This window comes from Lonchura striata, chromosome 8, assembly GCF_050655825.1.
Source record: "Lonchura striata isolate lonStrDom1 chromosome 8, ASM5065582v1, whole genome shotgun sequence".
NCBI classification, from domain to species: domain Eukaryota; kingdom Metazoa; phylum Chordata; class Aves; order Passeriformes; family Estrildidae; genus Lonchura; species Lonchura striata.
The window spans coordinates 180,071-204,094 of NC_140710.1; the positions used below are offsets into that span (position 1 = coordinate 180,071).

The following is a 24,024-nucleotide window of genomic DNA, read 5'->3' on the forward strand; positions in this document are numbered from 1 at the left end:
CTGCAGTTCCTGCTCTACAAACCAAATACATCAAACGACAAAAACAAACAAATAAAAAAAAACCCACATTAAATTAACAACAACAAAATAATTATTCCTACCTCAATAAACCCATAACGCCTCGAACCATTCCAAGGAGGGCGGCAGGAGGGGCGGGCAGAGCCAGGGCCCCGCTCCGCCGCCCCGGCGGCATTTTCCGGCACGCGGCCGCTCCCGGCGTCTGGAGAGGGGCGCGGGGCCGGGAAAGGCGGCGCAGCCCTGCTCCGATGCCGCTCGGCCGCGGCCCGGGAGCGCTGCGACCGCGCCTCCGCCGCCCGCCGGCACCGGCCCCACCGGGCTGCCCTCGCCGCCATCCTCGCCGCCGCTGAGCCGCCTTCAGCCCTCCCCTCACTCACAGACACCGCCCCACTCGCCGCTCGCTCCCGCCCCGTCTCGGTGGTTTTGCCGGGCGCTGGCTGGGGGGCTGCAGTACCACCCTCTGTCCACAAGGCGGCAGCACTTGTCAAGAGAGTGCGCGACAAGCACTCGCAAGATGGCGGCCCGTGAGGACCTTGACGGAGACAGGCGTTTTGCCGATGCCTGTCGGCTCGTGCCAAAATCCCGCAGGCTCGCGGTGCTGCTGACCCCACAGCCCGTGTGCACGGCACCAGAACTGCCGCGGAAAATCCCCTAGGGGGGCGCCGGCGGTGCGGGCAATTCAGGCAGTGTGGAAAACAGACACGGGTCCTCGACTTTCTTGTCCTCGTTTTTGCACCCTCTTGAGAAGGTCAAGCCGAGTCCGCGCCAAGCCACTCCCAAGATGGCGCCCGCGGGCTGTGTCTGTAGTACCCACCTCTGTCCACAAGGCGGCAGCACTGCCGCCCGCCACCGCCGGGGGCCGCCGCTCGCCTCGGGGCCGCGGGCGGGGCAGGCGGCAAAAAGAACGGGCGCCGTCCCCTCCGGAACATCCTCGGTAGCAAATGCCCCAAAATATCCCGCGCGGAAAAGAACGCCAACAAAAAAAAACCCCTTGCCTCTAACCCAACAAGAACCAAAAGAAAAAACCTTTTCTTTTAAACTGCATTTCAATGTATTTTATTTTTATATTTTTCATATTTATATTCACATTCGGATTTATAATGTATATTGATGTATAACTGAATTTTTATAATTTCTTACATTTATTTCTATTATATTTTATTCTATTTTAGTACATATCTTAATGTATTGCTTATATATTTCTATAGTTAGATTTAGATTTCTAGAAGGTTTATATTGCTTAAAATAAACCCCTGCCTCCATCCAAGTCAAAATCTTTAAAAAAATCCCATTATTTAAGCTCCGTTTACATTTATCTCTATTTTTTGCATTTATATTCAAATTTACATTTTAAATGTAGATTGATGTATGATGTTATTTATAGCCTATCTCTTCCTAATACTTATTTTTATTTTTTTATATTTTTATATATATCTGTATACATCGAATATATATTTCCATATTTAGAACGATATCAAAATAAAATGTATATTCATATTTTTTCTATTAAAGCCCTGTCTCTAACCAAATTTAAAAAAAAAAGCTCTGTCTATAAGCAATACTTGATTATTCATATAATTTTTCATCATTATAGTCACATTTGTATTTCTACTTTACACTGATGTATTTATAAATATATATTATATATATTATAAGGTAGCAAGATAGATAAATTATTATTTAAACTCTATTTCGTACATACTGCTAATACTTATATTTACTTACCACTGAATTTTTATATAGATCTTAATGTATTTAGGATATATTTCTACACATAGATTTCTAATTTTATTTTATTTATATTTATAATTTTTGTAATAAAACCCCTACCTACTACCAAATAGAAAATAAAAATCCCCTTTATTTTAAACGATATTTAAATATTTCTATATTTTATTTTTAATAGTACTTATATCTTCTATCACAATATATTGAGGTACTATATTTTGATATATAATATTTATGACATATAATGTGTTATAATAACACATATACTGTAAAATATGCATTATGTACTGCATTGATTTCTATTATTTTGTAATTTTTATATTTATATATCCACACGAATTAATTATACAACTCTATATGGTTATTTTGCTTGTATTTATAATCTCTATTTATATGTATTTATATATACATATAAAATACTCTATATCAAACAATATAATACCTAATAGTAATGGATAACATTATTTATGTTACATGTTTTATTTATATGTATTCCGTTTATATTTAAAATTGAAGGTTTATATTCCATTTTCATATTTATGCATTTCTTTTGTTTCATTAGAGTTATAGTTAAAACTTTGCAGTTATAATCCAATTCCTAAAAATAAAATGCCAAAACAAACAGCATCAAATTCCCACCAATACCATCCAAAAAATTCAGAAAGGCTCCACCAGCCAACCAACTACCAGCAGAAAAACCCACACTACACTCCTTTCACTAACAGTTCTTATCACATCACAAAAATGAAACAAACATTTAAAACAACCTATAGAAATCCACACAGCAAATCACAAAAACCACTAAAATGAAAAAAAAAAAAACCCAACTAACTTACTATACTGCAAATCATACAACAGACCCCGAACGTTTCTAAAAAAAATAACCAAAACTCTACCACTACACTAACTCATAAAGAGAACCCAATGCTCTATAAAATGAACTAAAAAAACCCACCAAATAATTACAGATATTAAAAAATCGAAACCACGAAGGAAAAAAAATTCACCACCCAGATAAAATAACTGCGCATAAAGACCCACCATAGATATACCCATGTTCCCAAAAATAAAACTAATAAATAAACAACAACCAAATACATCAAACTAAAAAAAAAATATATATATATATTAACAACAACAAAATAATTATTCCTAACTCAATAAACCCATTATGCCTCAAACCATCAAAACACAAATACCACCTAGAAATAAACACGTCGCCAAAAGAGAAATGTAACAATTTTAATAACTCCCGAACTCTCTGCAACAATAAAACATACGCGGCAATCAAATATGCCAAATGCATAAAACCCCTATAACATAATAAACAAGAATGCAATAATCAATATTAAAAAAAACCTCACTGATTAACTACAGGACACTACCTCAAACCCACCAAAACAAACACTACATATGCTCATGCTAATAAAAGCCTTCACAAACGAATTAAAAACCTAACGTCTACTTCATGCTACGACCCATAAAAACCATTGTAAACCTTTAAGAACACATTCTTTAGAAACATAAGAACGGATCAAAAAGAAATCCAACAACACTCAATCAAAAAAAACCCCCTTGTCATGCGCACCTGAAGCAAGAACCGTAACAACCAAAAAGTAACACCATGGCCCTTCTCCTACAGCAACTACGAACAAAAGAAAAGGATCCCATAAATTCCTCAAAACCACCGCAGCGAGGGAGGCTGGAAGATGCGGAGCCGCGCTCCCGGCCCCGGGCGCAGCGCGGCTCCGGCAGGAAAGCGGATCCTCCGGCAGGCAGAGGCGGCGCCGCGCCGGCAGACCCCCGCCCGCTGCCCCCGGCCCGGCGGGGCCGGCACCGGGCCCGGGGGGCCCCGGCGGCGCCCGAGCCCCGCGCCCGGAGCGGCGGCACCGGCCGGCACCGGCGCGCCGCCCGCGCCGCCTCCCCCGCCCGCCGGCCCGGCCAAAGCTCCGCTCGGCTCCGCACGGCTCGCACCGGCGCGGCTCCGGCGGGCCCGCGGCAGCCCAGCCGCGCCCAGCTCCCCTTCCGCCCCGGCCAGCCCCGGCACTGCCGCCAGGGCTCCGCGCCGGACCCTTCGCTGCCGGGCCGGGGGCAGAAGAAGCGCCCCGAATGCAGCGGCACAGCGCGATCCCCGCCCTGCCAGCGCTGCCACGGCTGCAGCTCCCTTCCTCTGAAGGCCCGACAGTGACGCCACGCTCCGGCGCTCACCTCACCCCAACGAGGGCACAGAAACGTGCGCTCCCCCCCTTCAATTGCGTCCCCTAGAAGAGCAGAAAACAAGGGGCCTGCCTCAAATAATGGTAAAAGGGAGAATTTTACCTCAATCCAAACCTCTTAAAAGGCGGGACCACAGGACTGACCCCTCCATTTCAACCTCAGGATGACGAAATTTCAAAGGGAAAGGACAAAAGCCCCCACTACAAAGGCGCACCGGCTCACCTGTTTGGCTACTGCTTCTCGGCACAAGGGTTTGTCCCTCGGCTCCTCCTTTGAGCAATGCTCCACGTCTCCAAGTGCATATCCAGGTGATCCCCCAGACCCCGTCCGAAGCACTCACCGTCCTTCCAGGAGACAGCCCCGGGAGCCCCCCATAAACTCCTCTTCTCCAGCAGCTCCGTGCAAAAGCGATGTGAGGAAAACCCCCTAAATCAGCCCCCGGAGGAGCCGCCCCCTCCTCATCATCCTCACAGCTCACACCTGGGGCTGCTCTGAGCCCCCATCATCCTAACAGCTCACACCTGCCGCTGTTGCCACTCTCCAACAGCGTCTCTCCCTCTCCAGCACACAGCGCACTTCTCACAGACACAGATCCAACAGAAATCTGCTACGGGTGTCAGCTTTTCTTAATCCATCTGGTTACACGATTAAAACACATACATGCATTGATGGTCATTGAGAGAAAGCTTTCCCCTGGAGAAAATAGTCACTTTGGTAGCACACTTTGATATATCTGTGGAAAAGCAGAATCAGCACCAACTCCTAAGACCCCTGCTGAGGAACCCAGCCCTCCTTGGGACACCCAAAGCAGCAGACCTCGAAAAAGGAGGGGAAAAATGAAGCTTGGAGTGGAAAAAGAGGATAGAAGTACAGAAGCCTTTAAAAATGCCTGCATGGAGCAATAGTGGGAACCAGTCACATTTCTTCTTTCCTTGCTTTCTGTGATGACATAAATAGAAAGTAAGAACACGTTAAACAAAAGGCAGAGCTAGGATTTTACAGGTCTTTATTTTGGCAGGCTGGAATGACAAACGCCTCTTCCGGGGCTGCGACACGTTTTGAGGAATGGCAGAGAACGGAGGCAAAAGGTGCCGGGGAGCCCTTTCTGTTCCATTTAGCCCCTGCAGCTGCTCCGCTGGTTTCAGGGCACTCGCTTGGTTCGTTCCTAGAGAAAAAGGCTACGGCATGATTTTCAAAACTACTGCCCATCCACAGTCAGAGTTTCCTACATTCCTGGGTACAAATGAGTGGATCGAGAGAGGGCTTCTTTTCAAATTAGTTTAGCCATAGCTTCCTATTCTTTACCAATACCTGTGAAAACGAAACACTTGCCAGGTTTTAGTATTCTACACACACCCCTCCCTGGGAATTTTGGGGTAGCTTTGGGTCCCTCTGCGGGACGGCACCCAGCGTGACCCCCCCTCTCATCTGCCACCCACCCGCTCCCCCACCGCAGTGTGCGTCCCTCTCCTAGCGACCTTGGGGTGCCCCAAATGACATCAGAGCCCCGAGTCTTCAGCCCCTAACCCTGACTCCCGAAGAAGGCACAGGACGAGTCCAACTGCCCCGGACAGCAGCCCAGCACTCCCTTCCAGCCCTTCCCACGCGTCCATCCCCCCAGAAAGGGACTCCGCCGCAACAAGGAAGGGGGGGCAGCCCCCAGAAGGCTCGAAGCTCCTGCCCCGCCTCGCTGTCGCGGGCCAGGGGCAGAAAGAGGGAGCGGCAGAGGCGGCGGGGACGCGGCACGGCCGGCACGGCACAGAGCGGGGGCCGCTCGCAGCGCGATGCCGGCGGAGCCGCAGGTCCGGCAGCGCCGGGGCGGGGTCCGAGCGGCGCGGGGGATCCGCCGAGAGCCTCCGGCCCCGTGCGGGGACTCCCGCAAGGCCCGGGGGGCGCCGGGCTCCGGCCCTCGGGGCTTTATTCTCCGGCGCCCCGAGCCCCGCGGCTGCGGGGGAAAGAAGCGAAGGGGCGACGGGAAGAGAGGAGGGAGAGCGGGGCATGCGAAAGGTCGGGGAGGGAGGACGGGCTGCGGAGGAAAGCGGGCGGGGAAGGGAAAGGCCGGCAGGGGAGGAAGAGGGACGGTGAACAGAGGAGGGAGAGAGGGGGAATGGAACGGAGGAGCAGGGCAGGGACAGGACAGGAAGGAGCCGAGTTTGGGGGGGGACACGGAAACGGGGGAAAGAGAGGTAACTGAGGGGAATACGGGGAGGAGGATGGAGCGGTAGAGAGAGGGACAGGAGGGGATCCTCCCAGCGCCCCGGCTCCGCCCCGGCGCCCCGCCCTGCCCGGGCTGCTGCGCTCGGCCGAGCTCGGCTCGGTTCGGCTGGACTCGGCTCCTCGGCCAGCTTCGGCTACTTTGGGCCACGCTCGGCTATTACCAGCCGCATTCGGCTCGATTAGCCTCTTCGGCAAAGCTCGGCTCGCCTCGGCTGTACTCGGAGCCGCTCGGCTACGCTCGGCTCCTCGGCCAGCTTCGGTTACTTTCGGCTAAGCTCGGCTATTTCCGACCGCATTCGGCCCCACTCGCCTCTTCGGCGCAGCTCGGCTCCACTCGCCTCCACGGGCCCTCCCGGCCACTTTCGGCCACGCTCGGCTATTCCCGCCCGCACCCGCCTCCATTCGCCCACTCCCACAGCTCGGCTCCCTCCGGCTCACACATTTCCTCAGGGCACCTCATTCCAGGGCACACAAATTGCAGCCCCTAAAGGCTTGCGGCTCTTTCAACACACACTTGTAACTCAACTCTCGGGACAGAGCTGATGGCTCCTTTAGGACAAGAATAGTTACATCTAAAAGCAATTCCCTCATTTTGCATCTCCTTTTCATTTAACCCCCCCCAAAATCCCATACATATCACAAGGAATGTGCAGTTCTGGTTTCCCCACCCTCCGTATACTATTTGTACAAAGGACCTGGCCACAGCACACACAACTGAATAAAGCCCAGCTTCAATAATCAGAACAACTGACATTTGTTTACAAATTAGGTGCAGTTTTGTATGGTGCTGCGTACCCTCGGAGGCGAGTCGAGGAAAAAGAGCTACAGCACTGGAACCTAAGTTTTAGCAGCTGAGTCATTTGTAACTTGTGCCATAAAGTAAACCAAGCATCACTACAGTATTATCTGCTGAAGTTCTCCACTGTAGGTTTAAGGTACAGCAGCACGTGCTTTACTCCCAACAAAAGCTGCTCAGGTGGGGGGAGCCGGGAAGCCAAGTCTCTCCACTTTGTCTGAACACCATCTTCCAGGAAGGTACTGCTTCCTCTCTCCCAGGCTCCCTTCAGCAAAGTAGCAAATACAGAATCCGGTGCCACAGAAGGCTCTTGCCTGACCTCCTTGTGGTTTTCAAACTGTTTAAAGCGAAACAAAAAGCGTAAGAGAAAAACAGTGATGAGTATGAAACAAAAGTCTCTTCAGCCACCTTTGGTTTGAGATGAGCTCTGAACTGAAGCTCTGGGAGCACAGGCGTGCAGTCCTGCTAGAACAGAGCTGTCCAGTAGTGTCCCCAGGGGTATCTGGAGTGTTCACACTGCTGAACTGAGAAAAACTCACCAAACCCAGCCCAGGGGCCTGTGATCCTCCACCCACCCGGGGGAACTCCGGGCACTGTAAACAGAGGCCACAGCGCACACCAGGCTCTGCTGTGCCTGCTGAGGAGTCTCTGTATGAGCCCTGAGGCCTGGTATCGCCTCCCAAACACCACAGAGACCTCTTGTGTCATCAGAGAAAAGCCCTGGAGCAAACGTGTGTCCCCAGCACGATCAACAAGGATGCAGAATTACCTCCTCAATAAAAACGCTGTTCCTGATGGAAATGTAACCTCTGTCAACTGTGAGGATTTTATAGGAATACTGGCTCAAGAATTCAGTGACTTCAGGTATTCCATACCACAGGTTCCTGGGACTACTTGGGCATCCAGAGTCTATAGTATCGGTTAAACTGGTAGAGCTGAGGATACTTAGCAGCTTTGTCACAGAGCTGGAACGTCAAGCAGGGAGAAAGGGGCTCTCTCGGAGAGTGCAGGAGGCCAGTGAAAACAGCAACAAAGTCCTCCACGACATCTGCTCCTAGAAAAGCCAAATAAATTAAACTATTGACATGAGCACGGACACTGGGGCAACCTTCCTTACTTTGGGCCTTGCCAGCAGCCCACAGAGCCTCACGCAGAAAAGAACTGAACGAGATCAAAAAGTGTTCGCAGTGACCTAGACACGTGCTCCTGACTGCAGAGGTACCTGAAAAACCCTCCAGACATCATCAGCTCCTGCTGAAGCAAACAATCCACCTTCGCTGTCTTGTGCCAAAAACACGCCCGTCTCTTTACAGGGAGACACCCTGCCAGGCACCGCCTCAGAGAAGAACCGAGCTGTACTGGGGGGATACACCCAGCCAACGTGTACAAGTTAAACAGAATTTTCTGTCAGAACTGGGACTTTCAGCACCCCCCAGGTGCTACTCGACTGCCACATACACAGACAGGGCTTCGTGAGGTGCTCTGCGGTTGGCCAGTCCTGTTCCAAGCCCTGCTGATGCCCCTGTGGTTTTAACGCTGTCCTCAAGGAGGTAGTAGAACCTCGCAGTATTTGCCCCTGGAGCTTAATTTCTGAAGTTTTCCTTGGGAAACGCATCCATTTCCTACTTAACAAGGCAGTCCCCTCTCCCTGATCTCGGGAAGAGCTGCCCACAGGCACGGGAAACACCTTCCTCTCCTGATCGCCATGCTCTGCCCTTAAAACGCTGTGTTACTGAGGCCAACTACTTCCAGACCAAGACTGTCCATGCAGGGACAGTGTCCCTTCTCTTCAGGGTCAGGGAATTAGGGCAGAAGCACCTACAGAGCTTCAATGCCCCTCTTGAGCACAAAACACCATCAATCTGCACCTCCTTCTGCTTGCAGGGAAGGTAATAACATGCCTCAAGGTAAAAAATTATAAACGGTAAAAAATTATTACAAGAGAGTAGAAATGATGCCACTTTCACTCCACTGCTAGAAACGACACATAAAACATAAAAAAAAAAAACTGTACCTGTTCCGTTTTCAGACTGAAGCAACAGCATATTCCTGGCTGCTAATGCAGCAGGGACAACAGCACTGAAGGGAAATGTCTGGATAATCACGCCTTCATTTAAAGAGAACACAATTTCCTCATCTAAGCCATCACTGCCCTCCATCAGAACAGCCAGCATATCCACGACATCTAATAAGTGAAGGAAAAAATGTAAGCAGAGGATCCAGACTAACTGGGAAAACAACAGAGGTAGAATGCAACATTCCAGGAACACAAGGTATCTTTTTAGTTCCCAAAAAAACCCAAAAACAAAACAACAAAAAAAAAAAAAAAAAAAAAAAACGAAAGCAAACAAAACAAACAAGAAAACCTTAAAAAAAAAAAAAAAAAAAATTCAAAGGCACATTTGCCAGGCAATACAATGTTGGGGGCAGCACAAAAATCACAGCTGTACTTCATTCTGCCTTTCAAAGCTGCTGTCCAGCACAGGTTGCCCAGAGAAGCTGTGGCTGCCCCCGGATCCATGGAAGTGTCCAAGGCCAGGCTGGACAGGGCTTAGAGCACCCTGGCATGGTGGAAGGTGTCCCTGCCCATGGCAGGGGGTGGAACGGGATGAGCTTTAAAAAAAGGTGCCTTCCCATCCAAACCCTTCTGGGATTCCACGATTCTGTGAACAGCTTCAGGCAGGACTACATTTCCATTGTAGTTCAATAATGCTGCTGCAAGAACACGAAGAGAGATTTCAAATACCGTTAAAGTGGCACAACCACATCAAAAATTACGTCTGGGAGTAAAGTGGAAACTCTGCTGATTCCAAGGACACATGGAGGGCTGAATCCTGGAGATCCTTACATAACAGGATCTCTAGAGTTATCCATCCCCAGTTTGTTGCTTAGGGTTAGAAAAGGTAGCCCCAAGTCGTGGAGTTCTGTTCTTAAGGGGTTACCACATACCATCAATGTGAGAGACGGGGATGCTGATGTTTGATCAGAGTCCTGTAGCAACCTGGAGCACGCTGGCTTCCCGAACCAGGTCTGCTGCTTTGTCCGTGTAGCGGTAGGGCTTTGTCCTCAGCCTTCAGCAGGATCTGTCAGCAAAGGTGGAGAGAAAAGTAGAGTGCAGCGCCTCTCAAGCATGGGGGAACCATGTGCTGCTAAGGAAGACCACGTGCTGAAAGTGGTTTGAAGCCGGGTGGGTTTTGGGAGGACAAATTCCATATTACTTCTGCAGGATTCTGTCTGCAGTTCCTGCTCTACAAACCAAATACATCAAACGACAAAAACAAACAAATAAAAAAAAACCCACATTAAATTAACAACAACAAAATAATTATTCCTACCTCAATAAACCCATAACGCCTCGAACCATTCCAAGGAGGGCGGCAGGAGGGGCGGGCAGAGCCAGGGCCCCGCTCCGCCGCCCCGGCGGCATTTTCCGGCACGCGGCCGCTCCCGGCGTCTGGAGAGGGGCGCGGGGCCGGGAAAGGCGGCGCAGCCCTGCTCCGATGCCGCTCGGCCGCGGCCCGGGAGCGCTGCGACCGCGCCTCCGCCGCCCGCCGGCACCGGCCCCACCGGGCTGCCCTCGCCGCCATCCTCGCCGCCGCTGAGCCGCCTTCAGCCCTCCCCTCACTCACAGACACCGCCCCACTCGCCGCTCGCTCCCGCCCCGTCTCGGTGGTTTTGCCGGGCGCTGGCTGGGGGGCTGCAGTACCACCCTCTGTCCACAAGGCGGCAGCACTTGTCAAGAGAGTGCGCGACAAGCACTCGCAAGATGGCGGCCCGTGAGGACCTTGACGGAGACAGGCGTTTTGCCGATGCCTGTCGGCTCGTGCCAAAATCCCGCAGGCTCGCGGTGCTGCTGACCCCACAGCCCGTGTGCACGGCACCAGAACTGCCGCGGAAAATCCCCTAGGGGGGCGCCGGCGGTGCGGGCAATTCAGGCAGTGTGGAAAACAGACACGGGTCCTCGACTTTCTTGTCCTCGTTTTTGCACCCTCTTGAGAAGGTCAAGCCGAGTCCGCGCCAAGCCACTCCCAAGATGGCGCCCGCGGGCTGTGTCTGTAGTACCCACCTCTGTCCACAAGGCGGCAGCACTGCCGCCCGCCACCGCCGGGGGCCGCCGCTCGCCTCGGGGCCGCGGGCGGGGCAGGCGGCAAAAAGAACGGGCGCCGTCCCCTCCGGAACATCCTCGGTAGCAAATGCCCCAAAATATCCCGCGCGGAAAAGAACGCCAACAAAAAAAAACCCCTTGCCTCTAACCCAACAAGAACCAAAAGAAAAAACCTTTTCTTTTAAACTGCATTTCAATGTATTTTATTTTTATATTTTTCATATTTATATTCACATTCGGATTTATAATGTATATTGATGTATAACTGAATTTTTATAATTTCTTACATTTATTTCTATTATATTTTATTCTATTTTAGTACATATCTTAATGTATTGCTTATATATTTCTATAGTTAGATTTAGATTTCTAGAAGGTTTATATTGCTTAAAATAAACCCCTGCCTCCATCCAAGTCAAAATCTTTAAAAAAATCCCATTATTTAAGCTCCGTTTACATTTATCTCTATTTTTTGCATTTATATTCAAATTTACATTTTAAATGTAGATTGATGTATGATGTTATTTATAGCCTATCTCTTCCTAATACTTATTTTTATTTTTTTATATTTTTATATATATCTGTATACATCGAATATATATTTCCATATTTAGAACGATATCAAAATAAAATGTATATTCATATTTTTTCTATTAAAGCCCTGTCTCTAACCAAATTTAAAAAAAAAAGCTCTGTCTATAAGCAATACTTGATTATTCATATAATTTTTCATCATTATAGTCACATTTGTATTTCTACTTTACACTGATGTATTTATAAATATATATTATATATATTATAAGGTAGCAAGATAGATAAATTATTATTTAAACTCTATTTCGTACATACTGCTAATACTTATATTTACTTACCACTGAATTTTTATATAGATCTTAATGTATTTAGGATATATTTCTACACATAGATTTCTAATTTTATTTTATTTATATTTATAATTTTTGTAATAAAACCCCTACCTACTACCAAATAGAAAATAAAAATCCCCTTTATTTTAAACGATATTTAAATATTTCTATATTTTATTTTTAATAGTACTTATATCTTCTATCACAATATATTGAGGTACTATATTTTGATATATAATATTTATGACATATAATGTGTTATAATAACACATATACTGTAAAATATGCATTATGTACTGCATTGATTTCTATTATTTTGTAATTTTTATATTTATATATCCACACGAATTAATTATACAACTCTATATGGTTATTTTGCTTGTATTTATAATCTCTATTTATATGTATTTATATATACATATAAAATACTCTATATCAAACAATATAATACCTAATAGTAATGGATAACATTATTTATGTTACATGTTTTATTTATATGTATTCCGTTTATATTTAAAATTGAAGGTTTATATTCCATTTTCATATTTATGCATTTCTTTTGTTTCATTAGAGTTATAGTTAAAACTTTGCAGTTATAATCCAATTCCTAAAAATAAAATGCCAAAACAAACAGCATCAAATTCCCACCAATACCATCCAAAAAATTCAGAAAGGCTCCACCAGCCAACCAACTACCAGCAGAAAAACCCACACTACACTCCTTTCACTAACAGTTCTTATCACATCACAAAAATGAAACAAACATTTAAAACAACCTATAGAAATCCACACAGCAAATCACAAAAACCACTAAAATGAAAAAAAAAAAAACCCAACTAACTTACTATACTGCAAATCATACAACAGACCCCGAACGTTTCTAAAAAAAATAACCAAAACTCTACCACTACACTAACTCATAAAGAGAACCCAATGCTCTATAAAATGAACTAAAAAAACCCACCAAATAATTACAGATATTAAAAAATCGAAACCACGAAGGAAAAAAAATTCACCACCCAGATAAAATAACTGCGCATAAAGACCCACCATAGATATACCCATGTTCCCAAAAATAAAACTAATAAATAAACAACAGCCAAATACATCAAACTAAAAAAAATATATATATATATATTAACAACAACAAAATAATTATTCCTAACTCAATAAACCCATTATGCCTCAAACCATCAAAACACAAATACCACCTAGAAATAAACACGTCGCCAAAAGAGAAATGTAACAATTTTAATAACTCCCGAACTCTCTGCAACAATAAAACATACGCGGCAATCAAATATGCCAAATGCATAAAACCCCTATAACATAATAAACAAGAATGCAATAATCAATATTAAAAAAAACCTCACTGATTAACTACAGGACACTACCTCAAACCCACCAAAACAAACACTACATATGCTCATGCTAATAAAAGCCTTCACAAACGAATTAAAAACCTAACGTCTACTTCATGCTACGACCCATAAAAACCATTGTAAACCTTTAAGAACACATTCTTTAGAAACATAAGAACGGATCAAAAAGAAATCCAACAACACTCAATCAAAAAAAACCCCCTTGTCATGCGCACCTGAAGCAAGAACCGTAACAACCAAAAAGTAACACCATGGCCCTTCTCCTACAGCAACTACGAACAAAAGAAAAGGATCCCATAAATTCCTCAAAACCACCGCAGCGAGGGAGGCTGGAAGATGCGGAGCCGCGCTCCCGGCCCCGGGCGCAGCGCGGCTCCGGCAGGAAAGCGGATCCTCCGGCAGGCAGAGGCGGCGCCGCGCCGGCAGACCCCCGCCCGCTGCCCCCGGCCCGGCGGGGCCGGCACCGGGCCCGGGGGGCCCCGGCGGCGCCCGAGCCCCGCGCCCGGAGCGGCGGCACCGGCCGGCACCGGCGCGCCGCCCGCGCCGCCTCCCCCGCCCGCCGGCCCGGCCAAAGCTCCGCTCGGCTCCGCACGGCTCGCACCGGCGCGGCTCCGGCGGGCCCGCGGCAGCCCAGCCGCGCCCAGCTCCCCTTCCGCCCCGGCCAGCCCCGGCACTGCCGCCAGGGCTCCGCGCCGGACCCTTCGCTGCCGGGCCGGGGGCAGAAGAAGCGCCCCGAATGCAGCGGCACAGCCCGACCCCCGCCCTGCCAGCGCTGCCACGGCTGCAGCTCCCTTCCTCTGCAGCCCCGACTCTGACGCCACGCTCCAGCGCTCACCTCACCCCAACAAGGGAAAAGAAATGTAGGCTTCCCTTCAATCGCGTCCCCTAGAAGAGAAGAAAAGAAGCAGCTTGCCTCAAATGATGGCAAAAGGGGGCTTCTTACCTCAATCCAAACACCTTAAAAGGCGGGACCAGAGGACTGCCCCCTCCAATTCAACCTCAGGATGACAAAATCTCAAAGGGAAAGGGGAAAAGTCCCCGCTACAAAGGCGCACCGGCTCACCTCCTTGGCTGCTGCTTCTCGACACAAAGATTTGTCCCTCGGCCCCTCCTTTGAGCAATGCTCCACGTATCCAGGTGGGGATCCAGGTGATCCCCCGGACCCTGTCTGAAGCGCTCACCGTCCTTCCAGGAGACAGCCACGGGAACCCCCAAAAACTCCTCTCCTCCAGCAGCTCCGTGCAAAAGAGATGTGAGGAAAACCCCCTAAATCAGCCACTGAAGGAGCTGCCCCCTCCTCATCATCCTCACAGCTCACACCTGGGGCTGCTCAGAGCCCTCATCATCCTCACAGCTCACACCTGCCGCTGTTGCCACTCTCGAACAGCGTCTCTCCATCTCCAGCACGCATCCCAATTCTCACAGACACAGATCCAACAGAATTCTGCTACGGGTGTCTGCTTTTCTTAATCCATCTGATTACACAATTAAAAAACATATACACCAAACATCCTGATCCAGTTTCAGTAACAAGCCCAGCCCCAGCATCCATGTCAGAGGCATAAAAGGGATGTGGCGGCAAGAACCCCACAGTCCCTGTGCCAGCCCTTCGGATCCTATGGAGTGTGCAGCCCCCTTTCCCAGCCCTGCAGTGATTACAGCAGCCGCCCTACAAATCCCCTTTCCCAGCCCCAGTGATTTCAGCTCTTCACCCACAAGCTTTATTTAACTGCCAGCTCTCTTCGTTAGCTCCAGCTGTGCCTTTCTCCATCTTCAGCGTGCAGGATCTTGGCCTTGGCTGCAGCTCTGCAACACTTCAGCTCGTGCCCCAGGGTGTCTAAGCCCACCCCAGAATCAATATCCCAGTTCCGAAGTGATTTCAGCTGCCACCCACCAATGCCCAGCCACTGTGCCTAGCCTATATTATTTCAATTCAAAGCCCAGAACCCCGCTCTCAACAATAGAATTCTTTTTCCATTTTCAGACACAATCCCAGCCCCACAGTGACTTTGCCCCCAGCCCCACAGGTGCCGTCGCAGACCGAGAACATATCACTGCATTGCCGGGATTTTCAGGCGCAATGTTAGAGCCCCCACGTGCGCACTACACATCCTGTTCTAGTTTCAGTCACGAGCCCAGCCCCAGCATCCATGTCAGAGGCATAAAAGGGATGTGGCAGCAAGAACCCCACAGTCCCTGTGCCAGCCCTTCGGATCCTATGGAGTGTGCAGCCCCCTTTCCCAGCCCTGCAGTGATTACAGCAGCCGCCCTACAAATCCCCTTTCCCAGCCCCAGTGATTTCAGCTCTTCACCCACAAGCTTTATTTAACTGCCAGCTCTCTTCGTTAGCTCCAGCTGTGCCTTTCTCCATCTTCAGCGTGCAGGATCTTGGCCTTGGCTGCAGCTCTGCAACACTTCAGCTCGTGCCCCAGAGTGTCTAAGCCCACCCCAGAATCAATATCCCAGTTCCGAAGTGATTTCAGCTGCCACCCACCAATGCCCACCCACTGTGCCTACGCTGTATTATTTCAATTCAAAGCCCAGAACCCCGCTCTCAGCAATAGAATTCTTTTTCCATTTTCAGACACAATCCCAGCCTCACAGTGACTTTGCCCCCAGGCCCACAGGTGCCGTCGCAGACCGAGAACATATCACTGCATTGCCGGGATTTTCAGGCGCAATCTTAGAGCCCCCACGTGCGCACTACACATCCTGTTCTAGTTTCAGTCACAAGCCCAGCCCCAGCATCCATGTCACAGGCATAAAGGGATGTGGCAGCAAGAACCCCACAGTCCCTGTGCCAGCCCTTTGGATCCTATGGAGTGTGCAGCCCCCTTTCCCAGCCCTGCAGTGATTACAGCAGCCGCCCTACAAATCCCCTTTCCCAGCCCCAGTGATTTCAGCTCTTCACCCACAAGCTTTATTTAACTGCCAGCTCTCTTCGTTAGCTCCAGCTGTGCCTTTCTCCATCTTCAGCGTGCAGGATCTTGGCCTTGGCTGCAGCTCTGCAACACTTCAGCTCGTGCCCCAGGGTGTCTAAGCCCACCCCAGAATCAATATCCCAGTCCTGCAGTGATTTCAGCTCCTACCCAAAAATGCCCAGCCACTGTGCCTAGCCTGTATTATTTCAATTCAAAGCCCAGAACCCCGCTCTCAGCAATAGAGTTCTTTTACAATTTTCAGACACAATCCCAGCCCCACAGTGACTTTGCCCCCAGCCCCACAGGTGCCGTCGCAGACCGAGAACATATCACTGCATTGCCGGGATTTTCAGGCGCAATCTTAGAGCCCCCACGTGCACACTACACATCCTGTTCTAGTTTCAGTCACAAGCCCAGCCCCAGCATCCATGTCACAGGCATAAAGGGATGTGGCAGCAAGAACCCCACAGTCCCTGTGCCAGCCCTTTGGATCCTATGGAGTGTGCAGCCCCCTTTCCCAGCCCTGCAGTGATTACAGCAGCCGCCCTACAAATCCCCTTTCCCAGCCCCAGTGATTTCAGCTCTTCACCCACAAGCTTTATTTAACTGCCAGCTCTCTTCGTTAGCTCCAGCTGTGCCTTTCTCCATCTTCAGCGTGCAGGATCTTGGCCTTGGCTGCAGCTCTGCAACACTTCAGCTCGTGCCCCAGAGTGTCTAAGCCCACCCCAGAATCAATATCCCAGTTCCGAAGTGATTTCAGCTGCCACCCACCAATGCCCAGCCACTGTGCCTACGCTGTATTATTTCAATTCAAAGCCCAGAACCCCGCTCTCAGCAATAGAATTCTTTTTCCATTTTCAGACACAATCCCAGCCTCACAGTGACTTTGCCCCCAGGCCCACAGGTGCCGTCGCAGACCGAGAACATATCACTGCATTGCCGGGATTTTCAGGCGCAATGTTAGAGCCCCCACGTGCGCACTACACATCCTGTTCTAGTTTCAGTCACAAGCCCAGCCCCAGCATCCATGTCACAGGCATAAAGGGATGTGGCAGCAAGAACCCCACAGTCCCTGTGCCAGCCCTTTGGATCCTATGGAGTGTGCAGCCCCCTTTCCCAGCCCTGCAGTGATTACAGCAGCCGCCCTACAAATCCCCTTTCCCAGCCCCAGTGATTTCAGCTCTTCACCCACAAGCTTTATTTAACTGCCAGCTCTCTTCGTTAGCTCCAGCTGTGCCTTTCTCCATCTTCAGCGTGCAGGATCTTGGCCTTGGCTGCAGCTCTGCAACACTTCAGCTCGTGCCCCAGGGTGTCTAAGCCCACCCCAGAATCAATATCCCAGTCCTGCAGTGATTTCAGCTCCTACCCAAAAATGCCCAGCCACTGTGCCTAGCCTGTATTATTTCAATTCAAAGCCCAGAACCCCGCTCTCAGCAATAGAGTTCTTTTACAATTTTCAGACACAATCCCAGCCCCACAGTCCATTTGCCAGCCCCACAGTGACTTTGCCCCCAGCCCCACAGGTGCCGTCGCAGACCGAGAACATATCACTGCATTGCCGGGATTTTCAGGCGCAATGTTAGAGCCCCCACGTGCGCACTACACATCCTGTTCTAGTTTCAGTCACGAGCCCAGCCCCAGCATCCATGTCAGAGGCATAAAAGGGATGTGGCAGCAAGAACCCCACAGTCCCTGTGCCAGCCCTTTGGATCCTATGGAGTGTGCAGCCCCCTTTCCCAGCCCTGCAGTGATTACAGCAGCCGCCCTACAAATCCCCTTTCCCAGCCCCAGTGATTTCAGCTCTTCACCCACAAGCTTTATTTAACTGCCAGCTCTCTTCGTTAGCTCCAGCTGTGCCTTTCTCCATCTTCAGCGTGCAGGATCTTGGCCTTGGCTCCAGCTCTGCAACACTTCAGCTCGTGCCCCAGGGTGTCTAAGCCCACCCCAGAATCAATATCCCAGTCCTGCAGTGATTTCAGCTCCTACCCAAAAATGCCCAGCCACTGTGCCTAGCCTGTATTATTTCAATTCAAAGCCCAGAACCCCGCTCTCAGCAATAGAGTTCTTTTACAATTTTCAGACACAATCCCAGCCCCACAGTGACTTTGCCCCCAACCCCACAGGTGCCGTCGCAGACCGAGAACATATCACTGCATTGCCGGGATTTTCAGGCGCAATGTTAGAGCCCCCACGTGCGCACTACACATCCTGTTCTAGTTTCAGTCACAAGCCCAGCCCCAGCATCCATGTCACAGGCATAAAGGGATGTGGCAGCAAGAACCCCACAGTCCCTGTGCCAGCCCTTTGGATCCTATGGAGTGTGCAGCCCCCTTTCCCAGCCCTGCAGTGATTACAGCAGCCGCCCTACAAATCCCCTTTCCCAGCCCCAGTGATTTCAGCTCTTCACCCACAAGCTTTATTTAACTGCCAGCTCTCTTCGTTAGCTCCAGCTGTGCCTTTCTCCATCTTCAGCGTGCAGGATCTTGGCCTTGGCTGCAGCTCTGCAACACTTCAGCTCGTGCCCCAGGGTGTCTAAGCCCACCCCAGAATCAATATCCCAGTCCTGCAGTGATTTCAGCTCCTACCCAAAAATGCCCAGCCACTGTGCCTAGCCTGTATTATTTCAATTCAAAGCCCAGAACCCCGCTCTCAGCAATAGAGTTCTTTTACAATTTTCAGACACAATCCCAGCCCCACAGTCCATTTGCCAGCCCCACAGTGACTTTGCCCCCAGCCCCACAGGTGCCGTCGCAGACCGAGAACATATCACTGCATTGCCGGGATTTTCAGGCGCAATGTTAAACCCGCCACGTGCGCACTACACATCCTGTTCTAGTTTCAGTCACAAGCCCAGCCCCAGCATCCATGTCAGAGGCATAAAAGGGATGTGGCAGCAAGAACCCCACAGTCGCTGTGCCAGCCCTTCGGATCCTATGGAGTGTGCAGCCCCCTTTCCCAGCCCTGCAGTGATTACAGCAGCCGCCCTACAAATCCCCTTTCCCAGCCCCAGTGATTTCAGCTCTTCACCCACAAGCTTTATTTCACTGCCATCTCTTCCGTTTCACTTCCTCCTCAACACCTTCCCAGCAGTGCTACGTAACACTGCTTCTGGCTCTCAGGGCAGGATCTTTGCTTTTGCTTTAGCTCTGTATGGTTTCAGTTCAGCTCTTGAGCCCATATTCCTGCCCCATCCTAACCATCCCTCCCCCAGTAACTGCTCTACACTCTCTATCAGAGCCCTTGAAGCAATTTCAGCTCCAGCCATGCAATTCCCATCCCAGCTCCATATTCCCTATCCCAGCTGCACAGGGGTTTTACCCCGAACCCTACCACATTTCTGTGTCCTCCGGCTCTGCTGCCTCAGCTCCAGCTCCTCAGCTTCCTACTGCCTGCATCTAAAAGCTGCTCCTGCTTCTCACTGCTGCTTGGAGCTGTTGATAAGGGCAGAAATCAGTTAGTGTCATAATGTCAATGCCTCTTGCAGCTATCCCACCCACCCTAATGGGATCCCAACTTTAGGGACCCTTGAGCCCTGAAGCCAAACATCTACCTTCCCCCACAGCCTGGGTTTCAGCCGAGCACCTCCCCAAAGGCCCCCTCACCTCCCCCAGGCAGCCCCAGGGGCTGGGAATAGCCACCGGGCCCCTGCTCCCACATCCCAATAGGTGCCCTTGTGCTGCTGCGTGGGCCCTGGAACCCTCCGAGCCCCCACATCCTCAGCCTCTGCTTGGTTCCACGGGGCAGGGGCTGGGAACCCCCAGGCATCTCCTGCAGGCCCTGCACTGCAGCTCCATGCCCCTCTCCCAGGGCATTTATCCAACTCCAGCCCCAGCATTTCCACTGCTCCACATTGTTTTGGGCTTGACTCGTGCCAAAGTCCTTATTCCACACCCTGAGCCTTTATGTCTCCGGTGACCTCACAACCCGTGATTCAGCCCCAGCCGCACAACCCTTACTAAATCAAAATCGGAAAAAGAAAACAAACAGAAACAAATTAAACTTAATAAAACGAACAAAACAATGAAGTAATGCAATATAGATAAAATTATTAAGTAAAATCAAAATCAAATAGTAAGAAAGCAAACAACCGGCTTTATTCCCAGTATTCTCAATGTTACTTTAAATCCAGAAAGCGCGAAAGGGCTACTCCCCAGTGACAGCAGCCGGTCCCCCCTGCGCCACGCCAGGCCCCGCACCAGCCTCTGGCCGCCCGAGCCGGGCAGGGCGCGGCGCAAACAACTGGACACCGCCGGCCCCCGGACGCCGCCGCAGGCAGACGCGGGAGTCGCGTGCGTGCTCACCAGCGCTCCTCGGATCGGCAGCCGCGGGGGACCCGTCCCGGCGCAGCGGCGCTCCTCCTCGGAACGCGCTTCCGCAGCTCCCGTCGCCTCCAGCCCCGCCGCCGAACTGACGCCCCCGCCTCCCCCACGCACGCTACTTATGCCTCAGAGCCGGGCCAGCCAGCCAATCACAACCCGAGGCAGCGCCGGCCCCACCAATCCGAGCCCGCCCATTCCCGCCGCGCTCGGCTCGCGACCACCCCGCGCTCCCCTCACGCGCCGCTCCCGCCGCCGCCATTGCAGGGGCCGGGTCCGCCCGCTCCCCGCCGTCAGCCCGTTTCCCTGGGAGAAATCCCGGCCGGCGCCTGACGGGGAGCTCCCGCCCGCCCTTCCCGGCCCCAGCGCCTGCCGAGGTTGCGGCAGCAGGGATAGCGCTCCGCCGGCTCCCAAAGCGGCGCCGGGAGCGGCGCCTCAAGCGCACGGGGGAGCGGGGCCAGGCTGAGGAGTCGGGCCGCGACTGAGCGGGCCGAAATCGCAGGAACCGCGCCCGGATTGGAAGGGCGGCCGGGATTGGACAGGGCGGAGAAAGGCGGGCCGGGATTGGCGGGGCTCGGGAGCTGCGCGGCCGGGCCCGTGGCAGCATGGGGCGGAGCCCGCGCTGCTCGAAGGGCCCGCGGGCGCCCCGGGTCCCGCTCGGAGACCCCCTGTCCCCTTCTCGGCCCGTGCTCGTGCCCGGCTCCCGGCGAAAAGGGCCCCGCAGAGCCCGAACTGCAACCGCCCGTCGGCACTCGGGGCAGGGGAGAGGCGCAGCCCGGCATTGGTTCCGGGCGGCAAAGGCGGACTCCGCGCTAGCAGCTCGGATCGGGGAGCGGCGGCGACGCGGCGGGGAGGCGACTCGGTGGCGGGGAGTGGGGAGGGCGCGCAAAAACAGTGAAGTGCCCGCGTCCCCCTGCCCGCCCTCCGCCTGTTGCGAGCCCGATGCTCACCCTCTTTCTCCCGACACAGTCGTCGGATGCTATAGAGGGGACAATAATATTGACGTTCACATTCATAGATCAGCTTTTTGCAGCACAAGTATTTCGATATGGTACAACTTACTTTTAACTGCTTTGTATAGTATAATTTTTATAATAAAACCCCTACCTACTACCAAATAGAAAATAAAAATCCCCTTTATTCTAAACTATATTTAATTATTTCTATATTTCTATTTTTGATTTTTACAAGTACTTATCTATCACAACATATTGAGGTACTATATTTCGATATAATATTTATGACACGTAATGTGTTATAATAAGACACATACAGTAAAATACGCATTACGTACTGTATTGAATCCTATTGTTTTGTAGTATTCATATATCCACACATATTAATTATACATTTCTAGATGGATATTTATATTATATAAACATATAAAATACTCTACAGCAAACAATATAATACCTAATAGTAATGGATAGCATTATTTATGTTACATGTTTAATTTATAGGTTTGCCGTTTATATTTAAAATTGAAGTTTTATATTCCCATTTTCATGTTTATGCATTTGTTTTGTTTCATTAGAGTTCTAGTTAAAACACTGCAGTTATAATCGAATTCCTAAAAATAAAATGCCAAAACAAACAGCATCAAATTCCCACCAGTACCGTCCAACAAATTCAGAAAGGCTCCACCAGCCAGCCAACTACCAGCAAAAAAACCCGCACTACACTCCTTTTACTAGCAGTTCTTATCACGTCACAAAAACGAAACAAACATTTTAAAAAAGACAGATAGAAACCCACACAGCAAATCACAAAAACCACTAAAAAGAAAAGAAAACGCCAACTAACTTACCATACTCCAAAACCATACAAGAGACCCCCAACGTTTCTAAAAAAAATAATAACCAAAACTCTACCACTACGCTAACTCATAAAGAGAACCCAATGCTCTATAAAATTAACTAAAAAACCCCACCAAATCATTACAGATATTAAAAAATCGGAACCACGAAGAAACAAAAAAATCACCACCAAATAAAATAAATACCTAAAGAGATCCACCACGGAAATGCCCATGTTCCCAAAAATAAAACTAATTAAAAAAAACCAACAACCAAATACATCAAACTACAAAAAAAAAAAAAAATTAAATTAACAACAACAAAATAGGTATTCCTAACTCAAGAAACAAAAATTGCCTCAAACCATCAAAACACAAATACCACCTAGAAAAAAAAAACACGTCGCCAAAAGAGCAATGTAACCACAAACAATATTTCCCAAATTCTCTCCAACAATAAAACATACACGGCAACCAAATAAGCCAAATGAACGAAATCCCTATAATATAATAAACAAGAATGCAATCATCAATATTAAAAAAACCTCACCGATTAACTCCAGGACACTCCCCTCAAGCCCACCAAAACAAATACTACGCACTCGCTCGAATAAAAGCCTCCACAACCGTATTAAAAACCTACCCTCTACTACATGCTACGACCCAGAAAAAACATTGGAAGCCTTTAAAAACACATCCTTTAAAAACATATGAACCGATCAAAAAGAAATCCAACAACACTCCACCCAAAAACAAAAACCGTGCCACGAGCACCCGAAGGAAGAACCGTAACAACCAAGAAGCGCCCGGGGCCCTTCTCCTACAGCGACGCCGATCAAAAGCCACCGATCCCAGTAGCTCCTCAGGAGCGCCTCAAAAGCAGCGCAGCGAGGGAGGCTGGAAGATGCGGAGCCGCGCTCCCGGCCCCGGGCGCAGCGCGGCTCCGGCAGGAAAGCGGCTCCTCCGGCAGGCAGAGGCGGCGCCGCGCCGGCAGACCCTCGCCCGCTGCCCCCGGCCCGGCGGGGCCGGCACCGGGCCCGGGGGGCCCCGGCGGCGCCCGAGCCCCGCGCCCGGAGCGGACGGAGCGGCGGCGCCGGCCGGCACCGGCCCCGGCCGCCCTCGGCCCGCGGAGCCGCCTCCAGCCCTCCCCTCACTCACAGACACCGCCCCGCTCGCCGCTCGCTCCCGCCCCTCGCCCCTCCCGCCGCTTCGGCCGGGCTCCGGCTGGGGGGCTGCAGTACCGCCCTGTGCCCACAAGGCGGCAGCACTTGTCCAGAGGGTCCGCGACACGATGGCGGCCCGTGGGGACCTTGACGGAGAGAGGCGTTTTTCGCCCATGCCTGTCGGCTCCCGCCAAAAACCCGCACGCTCGCGGTGCTGCTGACCCCACAGCCCGTGTGCACGGCACCAGAACCGCCGCGGAAAATCCCGTCGGGGGGCGCCGGCGTTGCGCGCAATTCAGGCAGTGTAAAAAACAGACACGGGTCCTCGAATTTCAACGTCCTCGTTTTCGCGCCCTCTCGAGAAGGTCAAGCGAGGCCGCGCCACGCCACTCCCAAGATGGCGGCCGCGGGCGGCGGGCTGCAGTACCGCTCTCTGCCCACACGGCGGCAGCACCGCGCCGTCCCCGCCGGCACGGCCTCGGCAGCGAACGCCCCAAAGC

The 24,024-nt window shown here is 50.5% G+C and overlaps 2 long non-coding RNA genes across 2 annotated transcripts in view; both read right to left on the reverse strand.

Moving 5' to 3' along the window:
* LOC144248597 (uncharacterized) overlaps positions 1-24,024 on the reverse strand; it is a 66,254-nt gene that overhangs the window by 35,853 nt on the left and 6,377 nt on the right. The gene's annotated exons all lie outside the window — the stretch shown is intronic.
* On the reverse strand, positions 4,953-13,782 carry LOC144248596 (uncharacterized). The gene is made up of 2 exons (XR_014956964.1): positions 8,991-13,782; positions 4,953-8,030 (listed from the first exon to the last, which is right to left on the reverse strand). It is a non-coding gene; the product is annotated as an uncharacterized LOC144248596 (long non-coding RNA).